The sequence below is a fragment of the Mchenga conophoros genome, linkage group LG3, assembly GCF_057382185.1.
Source record: "Mchenga conophoros isolate Kocher_MC1m ecotype Shallow Benthic linkage group LG3, M_conophoros_male_GT1.1, whole genome shotgun sequence".
In the NCBI taxonomy this organism is placed as follows: Eukaryota; Metazoa; Chordata; class Actinopteri; order Cichliformes; family Cichlidae; genus Mchenga; species Mchenga conophoros.
In genome coordinates this window covers 39,140,298-39,158,727 of record NC_140528.1, presented here as the reverse complement: position 1 = coordinate 39,158,727, position 18,430 = coordinate 39,140,298, and the positions used below count along the sequence as shown (strand labels likewise).

General features: G+C 39.7%; 1 long non-coding RNA gene across 1 annotated transcript; it reads left to right on the top strand.

Moving 5' to 3' along the window:
* Positions 1–5,578: 5,578 nt before the first annotated feature.
* On the top strand, positions 5,579–16,529 carry LOC146578567 (uncharacterized). The gene is made up of 3 exons (XR_014891496.1): positions 5,579–6,402; positions 13,819–14,114; positions 15,630–16,529. It is a non-coding gene; the product is annotated as an uncharacterized LOC146578567 (long non-coding RNA).
* The last annotated feature ends 1,901 nt before the right edge of the window (positions 16,530–18,430 follow it).

Here is an 18,430-nt window from a genome sequence, read left to right as displayed (position 1 = left end):
TGGACTGCATCCTCCTGAGGACCCGGCCTTCGCGGTCTACGTGGGCCGGGTCCTCAGAAGGTCGGGTAGGCCGGAAGTAAACGGCTGGGGAAATTGGACGGTCTAGCCTTCTGATTAGCTTCACCGCTGTCTCGGTGGAGTTTAATAAACTCGGCCGTCTGCTCCTTGCTATCTAAAATATAACAGGACACTGGCGTAAATTCTCGACCGTCTCACACTTCTGTTTAATCAGTTTTCTGCTTGACGTTTATTCAGCTGTGTGAAAATCCTGGGGGATTAATAAAGTTTTATTTTATCTAATCTAATCTAATAACTTTAATCTCAGCCAAACCGATTTACTCACGAGCAAATAAAACACTGAAAAAAGCCCAACAATAACATTTTTAGGTTATGGTTGGGCTGGTGGGTAGCAGATGCTCCGAAAACGTCGAAGCACTTTTGCAAATATGCGATATCTTGATAAACCGAGCAGATATTTGATGTTTACAAAGCTACTTTCTTGCCTGAAAATATGTTAAAAGTTTATTTTGTGACCCAGAAAGATTAGTAACAGTAATTTTAAAACTTAGTAGCGGCCGCCATTATTGGAAACTGGAGTTTGGCTGGGCTGCGCTATGAATTCTGGGATATGGTAGGCCACGAAGGACACACCCGACCCACCCTTCAAATTCGGGGAAAAAGAGTTCCTGTCTACGAATTTGGACAGCCTTCGGCGCATCGCTGTGACGTAATCGGTCTACAAATGCAGCCTCAGGAAGATGCAGCCCATGAATTTGGACACGACCATGGACGATGCGACAGTACCCCAAAAATGAAGCCAAAACGTCTCTATCGCCTCCTAGTGTCTGGCTGCAGTGTAGGTCATAACCCCCCCCCCATGTTAGCAGATGGAAATTGATTAATTCTCCTTAGATAATTTTTCTTTTCTTTTCAATAGTTCTCATCATGCTGATTTATGTCCAAGGGGTCTCCTTTCCCATAAGTCTGATTCTAATTTCTAGTGCGGTGATGTTAAATTGGGGTGTAACGCAAGGGCGTACATTTGGCATGGATGGAAGGGACATGTCCCCACCAATAATTTGATCTTCTCAAGTAAAGACAGTAAATTAAAACAAAAACGATAGAAAGAAGAAGAAAAAAACAGCGATCAATCAACATCTCATTCACCCAGCGGTGCAGAAAGAGTTAAATTATGTTCTCTACTGGAGTCCTACCTCATGTGACAAATATGGACAATGTGATTGGCTGCGCCTTACAGGGAGCTCCGTTTAGTTTTAGCAGCGGCAAGCCTGCGCTGCGAGGAGGAGAGGAGGATGGGCAATAACGCGTTACAAGTAACGCGTTACTGCCCATCTCTGGATATAAGAAAGTATTTTTCAAAAAGAAACCTGTAAGTCACTTAAAGTCAAGTTTCACTCATAAAATGTGTCTGTCATAAAAACGTTACAGGCTATGCTAGGCCATACATGCGAACCCTCCCAATTTTTTTGTGAGAATCCCGAATTTCAGTGCCCCTCCCGAAAATCTCCCACAGCCACACCATTCTCCCCAATTTCTCCCGAATTACACCCGGACAACAAAATTGAAAAACCATATCCCAGATTGGCCCAGCCTATGCTGTGGTGTGCTGGGGGAGCAGCACAGCAAAGAAGGACTCATCCAGGCTGGAGAAACTGATCAGGAGGGCTAGCTCTGTGGTCGGCATGAAGCTGGACACTCTGGTGACAGTGGCAGAGAAAAGGACACTAAAGAAACTGCTGGACATTATGGACAATGCTGGGCATCCTCTGCACACGGCCATAAACAATCAGAAGAGTCTGTTCAGTGACAGGTTGCTTCTCCCCAAGACAAGAACTAACAGACTTAAAAACTCCTTTGTCCCACACGCCATCAAACTGTTTAACTCCTCTCTGAAGGGGAGAGGGAGGGGAAACAGGAGGACAAAGGAGGGGGGAACAACTAAGCTGTAGTGCCTCTTCACCTCACTGTACAATACCTTGTGCAATACTTTTTGTAAATAGTCAACAGTGCAATAGACTCAATACTTGAAATGTGCAATTCACTTGTATTTTTATTTTTTATTCCTATTTATTCTATTTATCCCCTTTGTATATTTTATTTATATTTGTCTCTGTATTTATATATATATGTGTGTGTGTGTGTGTGTGTGTGTGTGTGTGTGTGTGTGTGTGTGTGTGTGTATATATATATAACAATTCTGTAACTGTAACTTCGGTCGTTGCTGTGCTTTTTTGGAAGTCGAATTTCCCAGAGGAACCCACCTGAGGGATTAATAAAGTTCTATCTTATCTTATCTTATCTTAATTCCAGTTTCAAACAATAGCTACTACTACTACTGCAGCTACTTAGTTTTGATATTACTCTTTTTATTCTTTTCCGGTCACAAAATAAACTTTTAACATATTTTCAGGCGAGAATGTAGCTGAGTAAACTTCAAATATCTGTGTTATTGTACTTACATTATAAAATCAATCAGCTTCCTTTTGTCCGCTTAAAACATGTTTACAGATGGAAGATGTTATGTTCTTTTTAAAAATGGAGAAAATAAAATTTAGACTCAGAGGAATTGTTAATAAGTTCTCACAGATGTGGCAGCCTTTTATCATTTACTTTAACTCATTGAAAACACTTACAACAGACTAAACTTTTGAACCATGGGGTTCCCTTTTGTTATGGTTTTGGGAGGGAGTTGATTTTTTAATAATTTTTTTATTTTGTTTGTTTTTTGTTGTTGTTTTCTGTGTGTGGGTTGTTGTTTTTTTTTCTCTTTCTTTTTTCTGTTTTATTGTTATCATCCGAATTTTAATGGCCTAATTTGTTTTGATATATGTCTTTATATCGGTTGGTACTTGCTGTATTGGGCCTGATATGTCAAATTACATATGCAAAACTTTATAAATAAAGAGGGGAAAAAAACATGTTTACAGAACTATTTTTTGCATTTGTTGCAATCTCAGCTGTCCTCTTGGCCAGATTTCAGTTCAGTTCAGTTCAGTTCATTTTTATTTCAAACATTTAAAACATGTGCCTTCACAATCATTACAAAATATCATTCCATTATTTGTTTGAAAAGGAGTAGGCTGAAGTATTTACTTATTTGTCCCTACCCCCTCAAGTTTTACCTCTCATTCATTTAATTGAAACATATGAAGTAAAACAAAACATAACATGCATGAATCAAAACAAGAAATTAGCAAGCCCCACCACAGTATAGTTTCTTTCATATGAAAAATACAGAATGTGTATATTTGCAGATACACAAGTTATGGAAAAACAACAAACCAAAACAAAACAAAAAAAAACAAAAAAGAACCGCAACACCATTACCAGCTACATTACCGTCCTGGGTTAACCCCGTTTTCTTCATTCAGAATCAGAATCAGAATCAGAATCAGAATGGGTTTATTGCCAGATGTTGAGGTTTACAACATTAGGAAATTGCTGCGGTGCTTCAGTGCAAACAATAAGAATTAAAGTGCTATGTAGAAAGAAAGATATGTGCATGAGATATACATGAGATATATACATGAGAATAAGAATTATGAGTGCTACGTAGAAAGATATATACATGAGTGCAGGTGGTGATCAGTGCCAGACATGAAATGATGCAGTGACACAGCGTAGGGTCATGTGTTAGTGGCGGGGACAGTCATGTGGTTATTGTTCATGTGTCCAACAGCAGAGGGGAAGAAACTGTTCTTGTGGCGAGAGGTTCTGGTGCGAATGGACCGGAGCCTCCTGCCTGAGGGGAGCAGGTCAAACAGACTGTGTCCAGGGTGAGAAGGGTCAGCTGAGATCCGGGCTGCACGCCTCAGTGTCCTGGAGGTGTACAGGTCCTGCAGAGATGGGAGTCTGCAGCCAATCACCTTCTCAGCAGAGCGCACAACACGCTGCAGTCTCTGTTTGTCCCTGATAGTGGCTCCAGCGTACCACACGGTGATGGAGGAGGTGAGGATGGACTCGATGATTGCAGTGTAGAATTGCATCATCGTCCGTGTTGGCAGGTTGAATTTCTTCAGCTGCCTCAGGAAGTACATCCTCTGCTGGGCTTTCTTGATGACGGAGGTGATGGTGGGCTCCCACTTCAGGTCCTGGGTGATGGTGGTACCCAGGAAGCGGAATGAGTCCACAGAGGTGATGGGGGTGTCAGTCAGGATGATGGGGGGGAGTGGGGCTGTGTGCTTCCTGAAGTCCACAATAATCTCCACTTCTTATACTTATTTAAAATTAGGTTTTTATATTTTACTTTAAACTGTTTTATGTTTTGACTGTCTTTTATTTCTTCTGTTAGACTGTTCCATAATTTAACTCCTGCAATTGAGATAGACATAGTTCTTAAAGTTGTTCTAGCACTTTGTATTTTTAAATTCCATCTCCCTCTTAAGTTATACCCACCTTCTCTTTCTATGAACAATTTACAGATTTCTTTGGGAAGCAATTTATTTCTTACTTTATACATTATCTGCGCTGTTTTAAGCTTCACCAAGTCTTGGAATTTGATAGCTTGCATTTTGACAAAGAGTGCATTTGTATGGTCCCTGTACCCTACATTATTTATTAATCTAATGGCCCTTTTCTGTATTATAGTTATTGTTTGTGTGTTACTTTTGTATGTGTTTCCCCAGACCTCTACACAGTAGCTCATATATGGCAGTAGTAAAGCACAGTATAAAATGTGCAGTGCTTTCTGATCCAACATATGCTTTGCTTTCCCCAGGACGGCAATGCCCCGTGCCAATTTCTCCCGAACATAAGTGATGTGTGGCTTCCAACAGAGCTTGTGGTCGATGATCACCCCAAGAAATTTTATTAAGTGTGCCTATGCCAAAAGGCACACTTATTACTATTGCTCGGATTTATTAAGTGTGCCTATGCCAAAAGGCACACTTATTACTATTGCTCGGATTTATTATTCTTATTAAGTGTGCCTATGCCAAAAGGCACACTTATTACTATTGCTCGGATTTATTAAGTGTGCCTATGCCAAAAGGCACACTTATTACTATTGCTCGGATTTATTATTCTTATTATTAAGTGTGCCTATGCCAAAAGGCACACTTATTACTATTGCTCGGATTTATTATTCTTATTAAGTGTGCCTATGCCAAAAGGCACACTTATTACTATTGCTCGGATTTATTATTCTTATTCTTATTATTATTATTTTCCTTTTTCAGCCTGAAATTTCCACGCGTAACTCGCCCCACAGTTTTGAGACAAGGTTCACATATGTTATATCATTTTGTGCGGCTGGATCAGGAATGGTGTGCTATGACTTTTGGTGTTTATTACTTCTATAGTTTTTTAAATATTAATATTTTAGTGAAAATTTTCCCGCGCTCATGTGCCGCACAGTTTTGACACAAGGGTTACATATGTTATATCATTTTGTGCGGCTGGGTCTGGACTACTATGCTATGACTTTTGGTGTTCATAACTTTTATAGTTTTGTAAATATTTACATTTTAGTGCAAATTTGCCTTAAAACTCCACATCTCACAATGCTTTGCCTTAAAACTCAATATCCCACAATGCAAAGCACGCCTCTACCGAGTGAAACAATGGCGGCTCCCACTTCGTGTAATATATTCCTCTTATTCGTGTTTCTAGGTCACAAAGTAAACTTTTAAGATATTTTCAGGCGAGAATGTAGGTGTGTAAATGTCAAATATCTGCTCGTTTTGTCAAAACATCCCATATTAGCAAGAGATTTCTCACAATGTAGCCGGCTAGCTAGCCGCGGCTAGCGACCCTTCGCTAAAAAACACCCTTTCAGTCTCTCCTTTCACCCCCGATCGACCGGTGGTGGCTAACGATAACTCGTACTGCGTGCTAGCTAGCACGACGGAGTTTCTATACAGCTGTGTGCGCTGTGTAAATCTTAAACGGTAGGAACGTTTCTAAAAATAGCGAACGTAGTTTGACCGGAAGTATGGCGTCCCGCTTGCCCTTCACAATAAGAGCATTATAGCGGATTATAATGGGGGACGCTTTTATTTTGTATAACTACCGGAAGTAGTTCCTGTGTACTGACGCTAGCCGGCTAGCTAGCGCCGCTTCGCTTAAAAAGCAGCCGAACCCTAACCCGTCGAAGCACTTTGGCAAATATGTGATATCTTGATAAACCGAGCAGATATTTGATGTTTATGTAACCACGGTAACCCATGACCCCATTTCCGCCAGTCCCTTCATTGTGGCGGGAATGAACCCTGTATAAGTTGCGGGTCAATCAGCTGCATGTCCCTGCTCCTCCCTGCTGCTGTGTCCCTGTGGTGGCGTACTTCTCAGATATCGACAAATCCTACACTACAGACCAGTTGACAGCGTGCAATAACCCAGCCGATTCATTCGTCTTTACACTACCTCACAATCGACTCAACGGTGAGTTATTTGTTTGTTTTGTTTTGTCACAATTAATGTAAATGCGGAGCCGCGATCGCACATCCTACAATGCCGGTAAGCTAATGCTAGGCTAGCGACAATAAGTGCAATTACTAGTTTCATCTATTGAATATTGTTGTTTTTGTTTATCCGTTTTGGATGTTTTTTGTTACTTTTCTGATGAAATGCCGAAACGGCCTATGAGATTTTCCATTGAGTTAAATTCCATTTAAATTATTGAATCTGTTGCGCAACACCTGTGATTAAATGAGTTTTGTAAATATATTTGATTAACTTTGGATAGTAGTTATTAGCTTTGTGGCTGATATACTTTGATGGGACCCATGAGAATGTTTTTCTATAACAGTATTTTGAATGAAATTCATTATAAGAGATGATGGTTTGTTGATTGTTGTATGAAACATGGCATTAATTACTTGTCTTTGTTATTTATGTATTTATTTTGTCACAGCAGTAGAATGCTGTTTCATTTTCTTCTGTGAATGATAATTTATGTTTTTGACCTTGTTTAGGTCAGGTTTTTTTTTTTTTTTTTTCTCCCGCGATCAGCCCTGATCAGCGTGAGATGGCGAGCCACCCGACCACCGCTACGTTGCGGTAGGAATTATGAACCTATGGACTGAATCACAAATTGTTGACACATGACCTATCACAGGTCCATGGAACTAAACTAAATCACATACTGGACTACACCTCATCCCACCTCCTTTTGGAACCTAATAAGCTGTTTTGTATTGTCAACATTATTTTTGTTTGTGAAACATATGCATATGTTTTTCTTTCTTTTGTACATCCGTCTATACACTTCTCATAACAAACATAATATATATATTTTGAGCTCTACTTTTGTTTCCTGTGCTTTATTCACACCCTCAGGCTCCATAGTCGAATCTTATTCTGATAGCTCATTGTCTATGAGGCTGCAGTCAGGCGCCCTGGTCCTTTAACCGCGTTACATTTACACAGCTACTTTCTCGCCTGAAAATATGTTAAAAGTTTATTTTGTGACCCAGAAAGATTAGTAAGAGTAATTTTAAAACTTAGTAGCGGCCGCCATTGCTGGAAACGTTTTTTTTTTGTTTTCAAAATTTATTGAGCTTACAAAATGAACAGCCAGTCATTCCAGTTCAGCCTGAATAGTGGACATACAAGACAAACAAAAGCAACAATATACAGTACAATGAAACAAGCAGGACAAATAAATAAAGGAGAGAAAAAAGAAAAAAAAGGGGGGGGGGGGGGATGTGACAGACTTCATAATTTAGTACTTGTGACAGCTCATTTGTTAAACATTTCTGAATGAATTTCAATCAGTGATAAACCTTTCTTATTGGAAGTTAATTTAAGAGAGTTTAAATAATATTCAATTTCAATCAAAAACAAATTAAATGATGGGGTTGAGTTTTGAAATTTACATTTATGTATATGGAATTTCCCTAATAAGATATAAAGATTGACAATGGCACATTTTTCTTTTTCTTTAGTTTCAAAATAAGTGATAATGTTCTTCCCTTCAATTTTGATTTCGTATGTTGTCTTGCACAGTATATAATTTTCAAGCTCTCTCCAAAATGTAGCACTATATAAACAGTCATAAAACAAATGAGTAACACTTTCAAGTTCAGTTGCCATTGCTGGAAACTGGAGTTTGGCTGGGCCGCGCCATGACGTAATCGGTCTACAAATGCGGCCTCAGGAGGATGCAGCCCATGAATTTGGACACGACCAATAAGTCGTACAGCTGGGTGGGTGCTGTGTTACTGATGGTGAACTTTATTGTATTCATAAGGTTAGTTATTGGGTTGCCAACCGTCCCGTGCAAACGAAATCATCCCGCATTCAGAGAAAATATTACGCGTTTTGTATTGAGCTGAAAAGGAACACAGTTTGTCCCGTTCTTCAGGTAGAATGGAAGAAGACACAAAGCTGGATTTATTCTGTCGTTACTCGGGCTCCCCTGTCATTCTCTCGCCTGTTGCAACTTCAATCGTGAAACTGATCAATGATCGGCTTTTCTCTCTTGTTTGTTTATCGCGCTAAACAACAGCAGCACGTTTAAGCTTGAAGAGCTGTTGTTAGAATTCATTTGATTTTAATTTCTAGTATCAGCTGATGTTTGATGGAGCCACAGCTGGAAAAAAAAGGGCTGGTCTTAACCATGAGATGTCCTTACTGAGTCATCAGAGCTGAACTGGTGATGGAGAAACAGGTTTACCTTTTAGGTGACATGAATGAGTTGAAGGGAAGTTATGAACTGTTTCTGAGAGACAACTAACACCAAGCTCCTTTTTTTTTTTTTTTTTTTTTTTTTGTGTGTGTAGCTGACAGCTGGTAACTGTGCAGGGGCGGATCTAGCACAGCTTTTGCCAGGGGGCCAGGTAGGGCATTAACAGGGAGAGGGGGACACAAAGATATACTTTTCTCTCTTACTCTCGTATAAAATATTTAGCTTTTATTAAATAGTTATCTGAATCTTACAACCAAAGTTTGTATAATAATACACAAGATTGGCTGTAGACCATTGTTAACCCTTTAGAGCCGATCGGAGCGGGAACGCTCTGTTATGCGTAACTATTTTTAAATCCCAGTAGCACTGCAACCACGTAAGCTAGCGCAAAAATTTTTTTTGCATATGAAACCGGAGGAGTTGTACTTACATCTGATGCCATCAGCGTGTCCTAGGTCACGGTTTCCTTCCACATAAAGCTTTGCAAAAACTGCATAAAAAGCGCTTGCAGGAACAAAAACATAATATTCCAGAAACACGCTTTGCCGATCTCATCAGCTGTTCAAAACACTTCCTACGTTGGAATAGACGTCAGCGCGAACTTTTGCATTTCCGCCATTACCTGCCCGAAACCGGAAGTGACGTCATTTTCGCGGAAATGTAGTCTTTTTTGCGATCAGGGCCTCAGGGCCTATACTGCTCTTTTTAAAAGTTATCTTTGACTTTATGACTTTCTGTGTCGTTTCTGGGATTCTTAGGACTCATATTGCACTGCTGGAAATAGTTTATTTTGATGCATATGCTGCTTTTTTGCAAATTTGCAGTATAATATTTATTTTCGTTTTTCCTGCAGTGTATAAAAATTGGTGTATTTCAAAAATAAAACTATGAAGACACTCAAAATAAATTTCCTGTGGTGGGAAACTATTTTGTGCAACTTTTTTGTATTTACAGTTTTGAGGGATAAGACTCTTAAATTTCTCTAACTACAAATATATGTTAAAAAATCAAAAACGATTTTCAATTTTTTTGTAGTTTATTGCACTTTTTTGCAATTTTTGTAATTACTATGCACTTAATGAATACATATTATTAAAATCTGGGCTATAATGGTTGTATTGATGTATAGCAACTTGAAATGCTCCCAAAAATGGCTCCACAGCATGTAAAAATATAATATAAGCTCTGGCGGACTTGGTTCTATGGTAGGTCTTAAAGGGTTAATCATTCAGAACACTTTGTAAAAGTAACAAAAAGTGAATGCAAAAGTGCATAAATATTTATTTTACGTCTTTGATGTGTGTGGCAGGGCGTGGTCTGCTGTGCCGCTGCAGGGGAGGTGGACCCACCTCAGCGGAATCTGCAATCACGCCTCTCAGGCGTAAAGTCTGTGCTCTCTCGGCTGTTTTCTTTTTTTTTTTTTTTTTTTTTTTTTTTTTTTTTTTTGGTATGTGTCGGGCTGTGAGATGAAAAGCTACAGCCGGCTGTGTGGGTACAGCAACTATGTGTGAAAAGTGGTCCATAACGTAGTGCTTCAAAGTGTGTTCATGCAAACATTGTCGGGTCTGCTTATGAACTTCTGCGCACAGCGTCTGCAAATTGGGGCTGTACGAAGTCACCTCATCTTTACACAAAACTGTAAGCTGTCATCTGTGAGGCGCGAGCGGTGTTTGGTTTTACCATAGTTCATGGTGGAGAATGGCTGCTCTGCTGAGTTTTGCTCTCTGTAGCCGTTTGAATGGCAAGCTACACTGATTAGCGGCGGCATAGGCACACTTAAAATTTCTTCAGAAATTTTCGCTTTCTAGTTTCATTTATTCTTTCTAAATATACATTGTCAACACATATTTCTACTTCAATCTTTTTCTTTTGGTTTCCAAACAACATAAATTTGGTTTTATCTAGATTCAATGATAATTTATTTATATCAAACCACTTCTTTAATATTGTTAATTCCTGTGTGATCATTTCCAAAACCTGTGGCAACTCCACACCTGAACACAGTATATTTGTGTCATCTGCAAATATTACAAACTTTAAAATCTCCGATACTCTGCAGATATAATTTAAGTACATAATAAACATTTTTGGACCCAGTACTGAACCTTGAGGTACTCCACAAGCTATATCCATCAAATTAGATTTATATTCATTTATTTGTACATATTGTTGCCTATTCCCTACATAGCTTTTTAACCATTCCAAAACCACTCCCCTAAACCCGTACTTTTCCAGTTTTTTTTTAATAGAATTTCATGATTAACAGTATCAAACGCCTTCTTTAGATCTAAGAAAACTCCGAGCGCATACCTCTTATTATCCATACATTCCGTTATCTTTTCCATTAAATCTATCAGTGCCAAAGCTGTTGATCTGTTGTTTCTGAACCCATACTGACTGTCTGTCATTAATTCATATTTTTCCACAAAACTGTCAAGTCTTTTTATGAAGAGTTTTTCCAGTATCTTAGAGAACTGGGAGAGTATTGACACTGGTCTATAGTTTGTAAAATGATGTCTTTCACCGGTTTTGTAAATGGGAATAACTTTAGCAACTTTCATTTTTTGTGGAAAAACTCCTTTTTGAAACGACAAGTTGAATATATATTTTAATGGTTTTACGATACCATCAATAACTGTCTTTACCGTTACCATATCAATATCATTCCAGTCTGTACTGGTTTTGTTCTTAAGTCCTCTAACCATGTCATAAATCTCTTTCTCTTCCACTGCTCTTAAAAACATTGAGCTACTATTCCTTTCAATATTTTCACCAGTGTCCCTTTCTATTCCATCAACCTTTATTTCTTCTGCCAGTTTTGGCCCTATGTTTACGAAGAATTCATTAAAGCCATTTACTATCTCTTCCATGTTATTAATACTTCTTGTCCCTTCTATAAAGTACCCAGGGTAATCATTATTCCTTGATTCATTTTTGATTATTCTGTTTAATACATTCCATATATCTCTTGTGTTATCTTTATTGTGTTCTAACCTTTTAATGTAATACTCTCTTTTACAGGATCTCATTATATTAGTTAATTTATTTTTGTAAGTTTTATACTTCATTTCAGTTTCTATTGTTCTCTTTTTTATGAATTCTCGATATAGGGTATTCTTTTTTTTTGCTGGCATTTTGTAGTCCTTTTGTCATCCATGGTCTTCCTGCATAATTGTGTTTCCTATTGATTTCAATTACTGGGCAGTTTTTATCAAGTAATGCGTTAAATGTTCTTAAAAATCCTTCGTAAGCTTTATTAACTTCTGTTTGTTCATACACAATATTCCAATCTTGCTTTAAAAGTTCATTTCTAAGACAATTTAAGGTCTTCTCTGTTCTTATTCTTTTGTAAATAATCTTATGTCCATCGTTGTTCACTTTATAATGGCATTTATAAGATGCAAAGACTGGTAAATGGTCACTTATATCATTGATTAACAGCCCACTTTTTATCTTTCCTTCTATTATATTTGTAAATATATTATCTAATAGAGTTGCACAATGAGATGTTATTCTGGTCGGTCTTGTTATCAGTGGAAATAAACCGATGCTGTACATGGAATCAATAAATTCTTCTGTACTCTTATTATGATTTGGATTCAATAAGTCAATATTAAAGTCCCCACAAATAAACATTCTTTTCTGATTTATATTTGTAAATAAGTCCTCCATATTATCCTTAAATATCTCAATCTTTGATCCTGGTGTTCTATATATACAACTGACAATTAGGTTTTTCCTTTTTTCTATACTTATTTCCACTGATAAACATTCCATCACTCCATCAATAACAGTTGTCATTCTTCCCATTCTTTTGTACTTTAGGTTTTTATCAATGTAAAGTGCCATCCCACCTCCTTTCTTGTTGATCCTGTCTACATGAAGGAATTCATATCCATTTATTTTAAAGTCTTCTTCTTTTCCAGGAGTTATCCAGGTCTCCGATATGGCTATCACATTGAATGGCTGTTCAAACTGTGTTATGTAGTCTTTGATGGATTGAAAGTTTGCATAGAAGCGTCGACTATTAAAGTGAACCATTGTTATACCCTGTTCTACCTTGAATTCCTTTTTAAGTTGCTCATTTGTATAATAATTGCATTCATTTGTCTTATTGTTAAAGAAATTACAATCAGGATCTATGTTGCTGTCATACATCAATGTCTTATTTTCAATATCTATATGAGCTGTTAGTTGAAAATTGTCAGACATCTGCGTTGGTTGTGCACTTGGACGGTCCCATCATATTTAGCACTGCTTTGCATTTATCAGTTTTATTTTTCTAGTTCAGTCCTCTCTTTGATGACTAGAACCTTAGCCTGCTCTGGTGTTCCATTTAACTTAATGAATATTTTACAGTCTGACGTCCAAGTTGACTGTATTTTCTTCTGTTTTTTAAATATTCTTGCTTGTCTTGCAATGTCTGCATTTTTCTTGATTAGGTGTTCATTTAAATAAACATTTGTACCTTTTAGCTTTCTTCCTTGCTTGAGCAGTTCTTTTTTCTGTTTTCTATTAACAAAACGAATGATAATGGCAGGTATTTGATTTTTTTTCTCGGAAGCGGATGGCATCCCTCAATATTTTTACTGTCCATTTCTATACCTTTGCTTTTAAAGAAGGCCATTACCTGCTCTTCCAAAGAGCGTAGCTCTTGCTCGGGTGGCTCCCCTCTCTCTGATGCTGCTACCCGTGCGTATGTCTGATGCTTGGTTTCCAGTCCTGTCACTATCACATCATTTACTCTTGAATATTGTTCCAGATCTGACACCCGTCCTTCCAGCATAGCAATCTTCTTGTCCTTTTCCTCGCCCTGCCTTCTTAGTTCTTTAATATCATCCATTAAATTGAGTATCAGTTTTTGTTGTTTGGAAATTGTTGTTATTTCTTCAGACATAAAGTTTAGGGATTTCTTTATGTCCTCCAGTTCCTCCTCATTAACGTTGCTCCTCCTAGGCGGCATCTTAACGGCGTTAAGGCCCACTGGTTGCGAAGCACCCTTGAGGGTTGCTGAAACCCGGCCTGTCCTGGCAATTAACCTCACTGGTTAATTGCCTTCAACTCCTGGGTTTGCTTTTTTAGGTGGCATTTTGAAAATGATGAGATTGGTATTTCCTTGTGATGGCCCGTTGAAGTCACTGTTGATTTACTTGTTGGTGCCTTGCTAGAGGATCCTGGGCCTGGTGGCTGCTGGAAGAGCCTGGGCCTGGTGGCTGCTGGAAGAGCCTGGGCCTGGTGGCTGCTGGAAGAGCCTGGGCCTGGTGGCTGCTGGAAGAGCCTGGGCCTGGTGGCTGCTGGAAGAGCCTGGGCCTGGTGGCTGCTGGAAGAGCCTGGGCCTGGTGGCTGCTGGAGGAGCCTGGACCTGGTGGCTGCTGGAGGAGCCTGGGCCTGGTGGCTGCTGGAGGATCCTGGGCCTGGTGGCTGCTGGAAGAGCCTGGCCTGATTAAAAGTGTCTCTCTTAAGAGTTAAGTAAACAATATTTTTTTTAACTGTATAAATGCAGGATACATAAAAGTGTGGTGGCTGTGGCTGTGGCTCAGGTGGTAGAGCAGATCAGCTACTGATGGGAAGGTTGGTGGTTCGATCTTTGGCTTCCCCAGTCTACATGCCAAATATCCTTGGGCAAGATACTAATCTCAAGTTGCCCTCCGATGCGTTCATCGGAGTGTGAATGTAGTTTAGTTTGCACTTGACTTTAGAAGTGCTTGTATGAATGGGTGAATGAGGCATTATTGTATAGAGTGCTTTGAGTACTCCGGGAGAGTAGAAAAGCACTATATATGAATCAGTCCATTTACCATTTAAAAGTCACTGCCAAAAACTGATTGCGGTGTCTACCTTGTTACACGAATGTTGTTTGTTGCTCAAGATGACTTGGTAAAATTCATAAGGGATAAATTTGACATATTTTTCACATATTATAGACCAACAAGTTATTTATAGCAGTTTAAATACAAGCAATCAGTTTTTGGCAGACACTCACTTTTTGGCACAACACCTGGTCTTCAGGTGGACGCAGCCTCTGAAATTGGACAATAATAACGGTGACATTTAAATGTCTCCCTAATTCTAAGGTCTGAAGGTTGGCAAGTATGTTCTAGGCTTTAGCCCACATCAGTCTAAAATTATATGTAACCATGAATAACATGTTGCCATGTCCACCAGGGGTCCGTTCTTCGTACCTCGCTAAGTAAGTTAGCTGGATTTGATTGTTGACGATTTCGCGTGATCTTGGATCGTTCGGTTCTCCGAAGCTCATCCGGGACTTGCTGTCATAGCAACAGATCCGTAAGCGTAAACCTGCTCGGGAGCAGGCTTACTTTATGTAAACAAGATTAGATCGCGGCCACTCAGGTATGTCCGCTTCATGTATATGAAAGCAACAGCGATATTTTACCACTGTTTTTCCATAAATAAATATTATCAATGTAACTAAAGATAATGCAGTACTTGATCCTTTTATTGATATAGCAAAAATACTGAGCGCGCTCCTTCGACATTTTCGCCGACCAATCAAAGGGTTGCCGATCAATGTTTCTACTATCGATGCATAGCCCCTGTTAAGCCACCCAGTGATCTCACATTACTTCATCCAGCTATACTAATCGTCAACAACAGGTGTGTTCGGAGAACCGGAATAGCGAGCTCAAAGTTAGCGCGATGATTTGATCTTGGATGTGTCATTTGATCTTGGATGTAGTAAGCGAGGTACGAAGAACGGACCCCAGGAGAGACTGGACAGTATAGATGTGAAACAAATATGCCAGCAGTTTATCTCAGTTAATGAGAGGAGAATGCATGTGTTTTGCTCCTTCACATAGTGGACATTGAGTTGTTGTGTGGGGCACCAGTAGTATTAATGTCTGTTGCTGTAACAGTAGTTCATGTTTAGAAGAAAAAAAATTCCAGCTCACTGATTTGATAGGGCAATAGTGTGGCTAAAATGCTGCATTGTCATGGTCTGGTTGGGCACCTGCAGGTCTCAGACAGCGGCTCCTCCTCCTTTAGGCGGAGTCCGGTTGCCCCTCCCTGGCTGACCACCTGTGAGCAATCGTGCCAGCGGTATATCAGACCTGCGCTCTCAACCATTCATCGCCCGAGTATCTGCTATCCCCATAGATAGCACCCGGAGTGGAGATCTCGTTCCCCTCGCTCCCATCCTCCTGGACCTGGGCCGCCTGCTGCTTACACAACATGGCCTGCCGGCCCACCGCTCACCTGCCTGCCTCCCCACGCCTCGACCGCTTCCGGGCTTTCCGCTCCACCTGTCCCCTCCATCTGAAACCAATGCCCCCAGTCCCTACCTAGTCCTGTTTCTACCTCCCTGCTGCCCCCGCTGTTCAGCCGTCTCCTAGAGGTGTCTAGGTCACCCTCATTATTCACCGACGAATCCTACGCGCCACTAGTGTGGTGGCGTCGCTTTGTTTTTTACCTTTGTTTACCTGTGGGCGGAAATAAATCATTTGTTCTCTGTCACCTCGCTTCCGGGTTGGTTTCTGCACCTGTGTCCATCCCTGTTCCCTCGTGCCGCTGGGCCGTGACATGCATAACTTTGCTTTCAGCGCCGGGTTAAGTAGCTCTTCAGGTAATCACTCCGATGGAGAGCAGGTGTGCCGGTGATGGCCAAGCCTGGTGCTGTGGTCCTGTGTGTGTGTGTGGAATGTGTGATTCCACCACATTCCACACACACACAGGACCACGGACCATGACAGTCTTGATGTGAGCTTCTACTCAGGGTTTTTTCTTCCAGTTCAGAGCAGAAATATTTTTGTTAAGATACTGGAGGTTGTTTTCCCCCCACAATTTTAATTATAAGCTAGATATATTTCTACTAATGAAATTCGTTTGCTAACAGCAACAGGGATGAGTCAGTGAGTCAGCTGGGCTTGTGAATCATGATTCACGAGTCAGTAAAGTGATTCTCGAGTATTGAACGATTCGTTCATGATTCGCACAGCACTACTGAGGTGTTCTTCAGTGAACTGGATTACACGACAGAAGGAACCGAGGCCCCGCTGCACTTTTTCGGGAAGGTAAATGTGTTTTTAAGCTACTCTGTAACTACCAGTGTTGGTCAAGTTACATGAAAAAAGTAATCAGTAACTAATTACTGATTACTTCCCCCAAAAAGTAATCCCGTTACTTTACTGATTGCTTATTTTCAAAAGTAATTAATTACTTAGTTACTTAGTTACTTTTTAAAAACACGATTTACAACCTGAATAGGTGATAAAGCGATAGATCTCTCAGCCCAACTCTACTTTTTCTACATAATCCATCATACAAAATGTAATCAAATGGAAAAGTCTCTTTTTAAAACTTGTTTTATTAGTTTTAATCTTTTAACTTTATGCATCAAGCAAAAATGTAATTATATGCAACATTCACTGACTGGAAGAAATTTGTTTAATATTTAAACCTATTTTCTGCACATTCCAGCACATAAATTTTTTTTTTTTTTTTTGTGTGTGTTTACACTCAGTCTTTCAAATAGATGCAAGTAAAACACAGCAGAAAATAAAGTCAAAGACTCAGCGGTCCTGTTGCTCTATTTTCACCTGTAAAGCAGGAGCAGGGTAGGCGGAGGTTTACCCTAGTGCAGGTGTGCTGCAGCGGTCAGTGGAAGGATATGGCAGCTCTGTGAATTTCCCATTACATCGTTGCGCACTCGGTGCTTGCTTGGAAGTTTAGGGGGTTTTTTTCGCTGTGAAAAGAAGTTTTCTTCCCACGCACAACGGACACTAATGTTTTTGTCACTTTTTATGGAATCAAACTCAAAGTAAGGTCAGTACTTCCACGCTTTAAACGCTGCACGCTCATACTCTTTCCAGTACTCGATATATTATCCATTGTTGATCTGCACACAGCTGTTGTCACAAACGTCGCACGTGCTTACGCCACTGTCATGAGACATTCTCGCAAAAAAAAAAAATCACGGTTTTAGTAACGCAGTAACGCAGCGTTCCTACGGGAAAGTAACGGTAATCTAATTACCGTTTTTGCAATAGTAATCCCTTACTTTACTCGTTACTCGAAAAAAGTAATCAGATTACAGTAACACGTAACGCGTTACTGTAATCTGATTACTCTGTATATAAGTAACAACATTGAAAACTAAGAAATTGATTTGGACAAATTCGGAAAAAAGTGCAGCAGTATTAAACGGGCCGTATGGCCAAAATGCTTTACAAAATGCAAAATAAAGCACAATAACTGTAGGAACTGTGTAAACAGTATTTAACTCTACGTTGCTGTGGGTGTAGTCAGTGCGACTGTGAACACCATGGCTATGTGAAAAAGATCATTTTTGCCAGTGGCCACCCCGCTGGACACGCCACTGCGAGTGGGTAAGTGCAGGCTAAGAAGATCTGAAATGTAACCTGGAGCCAAACCATGTAGAGCTTTAAAAACAAATAGTAAAACCTTAAAATCAATTCTATATTTAATTGGCAGCCAATGTAGAGATGCCAGTATCGGAGTAATACTCTCTCTCTTTCTGGTACCTGTCAGGAGGCTTGCGGCTGCATTTTGAACAAGTTGCAGGCAGGTCAGACTTGAGTGAGAGATGCCTAAATAGAAAGAGTTACAATAGTCAAGACGTTATGATATGAAAGCATGAAAGCATGGATAACAGTTTCCAGGTCTTTAGATGACAGGATATTTTTGAGTTTAGAAATGCTCCTTAGTTGGGAAAAACTGAATTTATTTGCTTGTCCAGCTTGAGAGTGGAATCAAAAATGAAACCAAGATTTTTTGCATGGGATGTACATTAGCTGATAG